This window comes from Penaeus chinensis, chromosome 9 (genome assembly GCF_019202785.1).
Source record: "Penaeus chinensis breed Huanghai No. 1 chromosome 9, ASM1920278v2, whole genome shotgun sequence".
Lineage (NCBI taxonomy): Eukaryota > Metazoa > Arthropoda > Malacostraca > Decapoda > Penaeidae > Penaeus > Penaeus chinensis.
The window spans coordinates 33,502,644-33,507,643 of NC_061827.1; the positions used below are offsets into that span (position 1 = coordinate 33,502,644).

Sequence of the window (5,000 nt, forward strand, 5' to 3'; positions counted from 1 at the left end):
TAACAGGAAGTCTAAAATACTCTCATAGTAGAGAGTCAAGCATAGAGAAATTTGTTTTCACCTTCCATTCTCTTCTACTCTTTTCACTTCTTCGTCCTTTCTTTTTTCACTTTTTTTTTCTCTTTTTCTCTCCTTTTCCTCTGTCACTTTTTCTCTCTTGCCTTCCTTCTACTGCTTTCACTCTCTTTCATTCTTTTTTCTTTCCCGCTCTTTCCTTCTTGTTCCCATCATGCTTTCTCCCCCCCCCCCTTTCCTACTTTCACTTTCTTAATTCTTCGCTTCCCATTCTTTCGTTTTCTCTTCACTCAATTTAATTCCTTTTTTCACTCTTTTTTTCTTTTCTTCCCCATTTCTTTCCCCTTTGTTTCTTTCTCATTTTCTTTCCTGCTAAACACGTTTTCTTTTTCCTCTATTTCTAATCTTTCTCTTTCTTCGTCAATACCTTCATCTTTTTATAACATTCTCTTCTATATCTTTCACTTTTTCTTTCTTTGTTTCTTCTCCTTTTTTATTTACTGTTAACACATGCTATTAAACTTAGAATTATAAAAAAAATCTCAAGTAAGTCATTTTAGTGAAATTTAATAAACTTAGCTGAGACACTGTTTAGAATTCAATTCCTAAATTCTAACATATTTGTACTATTTACAACCAATTCAAGACAGTTTTTTAAGATGCTTAAAAACAGGTGGGCTATTTTCCCATGTTTTTTTTTATTAATGAGGTAAGGACAGCTGCCTTATTTTCATGTGAATCAGTGTTGAATCAGTTTAGTGAATATATAAAACATAATTTCTGTAATGTTGAGCAAAATCCCCAAGCAAAACCCCTCTGCTTGCCCCCCCTCCCCCACTCTGTCTGTCTCTCTGTCTCTCTGTCTCTCTGTCTCTCTGTCTCTCTTTGTCTCTGTCTCTCTGTCTCTCTGTCTCTCTGTCTCTCTGTCTCTCTGTCTCTCTGTGTTTCTGTGTTTCTGTGTCTCTGTGTCTCTGTGTCTCTGTGTCTCTGTGTCTCTGTGTCTCTGTGTCTATGTGTCTCTGTGTCTCTGTGTCTCTGTGTTTCATGAAACATATATTCCTGTGTTTAAATACAACCTCTACAAATATCTTTGATTTAAACTGGCCTTGGTAACATTAAAAATTTGTGGCTGGGCAACAAAACATGGCTGAGGCAATGCTGTCTTTAGGGTTTAATTAAAGTCCAACACATTTTATCAAAATATTCTAATCACTCTGAATTACCTATTTAAAATAGTATGTTAATTTGTTTTAATATATCTATTTTAAGTAATCTTTACTACATATTTATAATATATTTTTCACTTTTCTCAATTTAGTTCATTCTAATATAGGTAAGGAATGTTCAGCACCTAGTAATAACATTATACCTTCTTCAAATTTCACTGAACAACAGCAGGTGAAATTTTCAGGAAAGGTGAGCAAAGAACAAGCATACAATAGTGTCTTGCATTGTACCACACTCATGGCAGAACACAGAAGACCCCTACCCATAGTCAGGACATAGACTCATGACCTGATGAAACACAATACAGCATCTGTGATTCTCGCCACGATTTACCATGATCGATAAGGTAACCATACAATGATATCCTTTTCCCTCTTGAATAAACAACTCTTAAAAACTCTTATGAATCTAGGATCCCCAAAGATGTGTTTTCAACTTTTTTCATCTCTTTCTCCCTTTTCACCTTCTTCACCACCTTCTCCCTCTATATTATCCCTTTCTCTTTTTCCTTTTCCTTCTCCTTGTCCTTCTCCTTCTCTTTCTCCTTCTCCTTCTCCTCCTTCTTATTCTTCTTATTCTTCTCTTTATTATTATTACTATTATTATTACTATTATTATTATTATTATTATTATTATTATTATTATTATTATTATTATTATTATTATTATTATTATTATTATTATTATTATTATTATTATTATTATTATTATTGCTACTATTCTCCTCCTCCTCCTCTTACTCCTCCTTCTTTGCATCATTAGCAAGAGCAAGACACTCACAGATGAATTCATGTAAAACAATAAATGAATATATAAACTTAATCTGGTAAACTATAAACAATAAAAATTTACAATGTTGCATTTTGCCAAATTCTGCAACAGATTCCTCTAAAAAGATTTTGTATGTTTCACCTAATTAAATAATATTCTAGTGGACTATATTTTCTATAACATCTCTCCAAAAATTAATTGAATTAACAGCAAAATTTATAAATATGTAAAATATATATATATATATATATATATATATATATATATATATATATGCATACATATATATGCATATATATACATTTATACATACATATATACATACATATATATGTATACATACATATACATAAATGTATATACATATACATATATATACATATATATACCTATACCTGCACATATGCATATATATATATACATATAGGGACATACATATATATATATACACATATATATGCATATACATACACATAAATATATATATACACATTCTATATGTAAATATATATAAATATACATATACATAAGCATATATACATATACACATTATACATATACATATATATGTATGTACGTGTATGTATATGCATATATAAATATGTGTGTGTATATATATATATATATATATATATATATATATATATATGTATGTATGTATGTATATACATCTATATATATGAATACATATATGTATATGTACAAGTATATGTATATGTATATGTATATGTATATGTATATGTATATGTATATGTATATGTATATGTACATATGTATATATATATATCTATTTATTTTGTACTTTGAATAATTCTACCTAAATTAACTTCTATTCACAAGAGAAAAGAACCTCCCTTTTGCTCTGGGTACAATATCAAAAATAATTCTGAGGGATTCTTAATCAATAAGCAGGAATACAATGTGCTTCTGTCTTTAACCCAATCACAATAGGCGGCCCCTAGTGCAATAACAAACAACACTTCAAGTTGTATGTGGTGTTGCTTGAGCATAATATCAGAACCACACGAACCATAAAAGACCTAATTACCTATGTTCTTGGCTGTGGCATAAACTATCTTTTTTTTAGGTAATGAGGTTATAAAGAGGCTTTACACCTATTTTTATGATGCTATTCCTCCTCAACCAATGCAGCTGAGGCCAAACAAATGTTTAGCATCCATCAATTGGAGCAGCTCAACCACACATGACACAAAGACATCATCTCAGCATTAGTGAGTATGACAGGATGTCATTTGGCATTTCATGGCGTGATTGGGTTAATAATCAAATAAGTACGCTCTTCAGAATTCTATAAAAGTGAGCAAATAACATCACAAGAGTTCTGATTAAAGAGTATCTCCATTATAAACAAATCCTATAGTTAAAGTTACATTAATCCATTGCAACTAGGAACATGTAGTGTCCATTGTATTTTTTTGAGAATTGTGTTTACATAGAGACAACACCACACATGCACAGCCACCAATGAGTCAAATTGACAGGTCTAAGTTACCTTACCGGAGTTTTCAGGAAAGTATTTTTTCTAAAGCTAATAGTATTGATACTGTTTGACTTATTACTGATATTATGATGATCATAAAGTTATAAATAATACCAATAACAATTAAAAATCAAAAATACTATTTCTGAAAATCAGGGAAAAGAGTAAAGAGATGTGATAGCTAGGACTACTCTTTGGTGACTAAGCACTTGTGGAGCAATTTATATGTACAGACAATTAACTAAAAAATTAATTAACTAAAATCACAATGGACATAGCATGTACATTCATGCTATCCCAGTGCAATGGGTTAACTTTCCTGACGTCCTGAACACATTTCTGCTGCTAGTTATCACTGATTCTTTGTTTACTATGACTGTTCTGTTTACTTCCAAGGTAAACATACCAATATGTTTATTACTTGTAAAAGAAATTGTGCTTCAAATGCATTTTAATATCATTATTATAAGTACAAAAACCTTGCAATGTACATATGCAACTATGACATGAATATGTCTGCATGTGATTACCTTAAAACTAAGCTTTGAAAGTGCAAATCTCTTAGCAAAAATATGAAGATAAAAAAATATTGTGCTTGTAAACATGAAACAACAAAAGGCACTCACATAATATGCAAGATCTTAAAACCTACAGTTTCCTTCTATGCAAAAAGAAAAAAAAATCTAGCAAAATGGAATGTATTACTTACCACCACTATAAAATTGCACATGGTTGACTTTTTAAGATACTTTACATAAGGGGTCAACAACCTGCAGCCCTCGGGCCAGATCTGCCCCCACCCCCCCCACAATAAATTACATGCAATCTAATCACTGGTTTGCCTGCTTTCCTATGTATTTTTTTACACCTAGGTAACGTTGGGTTCTCTTCGGCACTCGGACCCAAAGGCTACTCCAAGAAACTTTCTCTTGCTCTCACACTGAAAAGGTTGCTGACCCCTGCTTTACAGATATACCGTATTTATATGGATAGAGGATTCACATTTGTGTGTGTGTGTGTGATTGGAGGTGGGTGTGGGTGTTGGTGGGTATGGGTGTAGGTGTTGATGGGTGTGGGTGTAGGTGGGTGAAGGTAGGTGTAGGTGTGTGTGGGTATGGGTGGGTATGGGTGCAGGTGGGTGCGGGTGTAGGTGAATTTGGATTGGAGGTGGGTGTAGGTGTAGGTGGGTGCAGGTGTAGATGGGTGTGGGTGTAGGTGTGTGTGGGCATGGGTGGGTGTGGGTGTGGGTGTAGGTGGGTATGGGTGTGGGTGTAGGTGGGTATGGGTGTGGGTGTAGGTGTAGATGTAGATGTAGATGTAGGTGTAGGTGTAGGTGTAGGTGTAGGTGTAGGTGTAGGTGTAGGTGTAAGTGTAAGTGTAGGTGTAGGTGTAGGTGTAGGTGTAGGTGTAGGTGTAGGTATAGGTGTGTGTGTATTTGTTAACCCATTCATTAATCAATTTGTTCATTCATTCATTAACATTATAT

General features: G+C 33.0%; 1 protein-coding gene across 4 annotated transcripts in view; it reads right to left on the minus strand.

Moving 5' to 3' along the window:
• LOC125028807 (glycerol kinase-like) overlaps window positions 1–5,000 on the minus strand; it is a 35,515-nt gene that overhangs the window by 9,957 nt on the left and 20,558 nt on the right. The window contains exon 13 of one of the 4 annotated variants that reach the window (XM_047618320.1): window positions 4,886–5,000. This exon is cut by the window's right edge and continues 893 nt beyond it. The exons of the other annotated variants lie outside the window; for them this stretch is intronic. The gene's annotated coding sequence lies outside the window, so the exon portion shown is untranslated. Of the gene's footprint in view, window positions 1–4,885 lie in introns of those variants that run through there. 4 annotated transcript variants of the gene reach the window in all.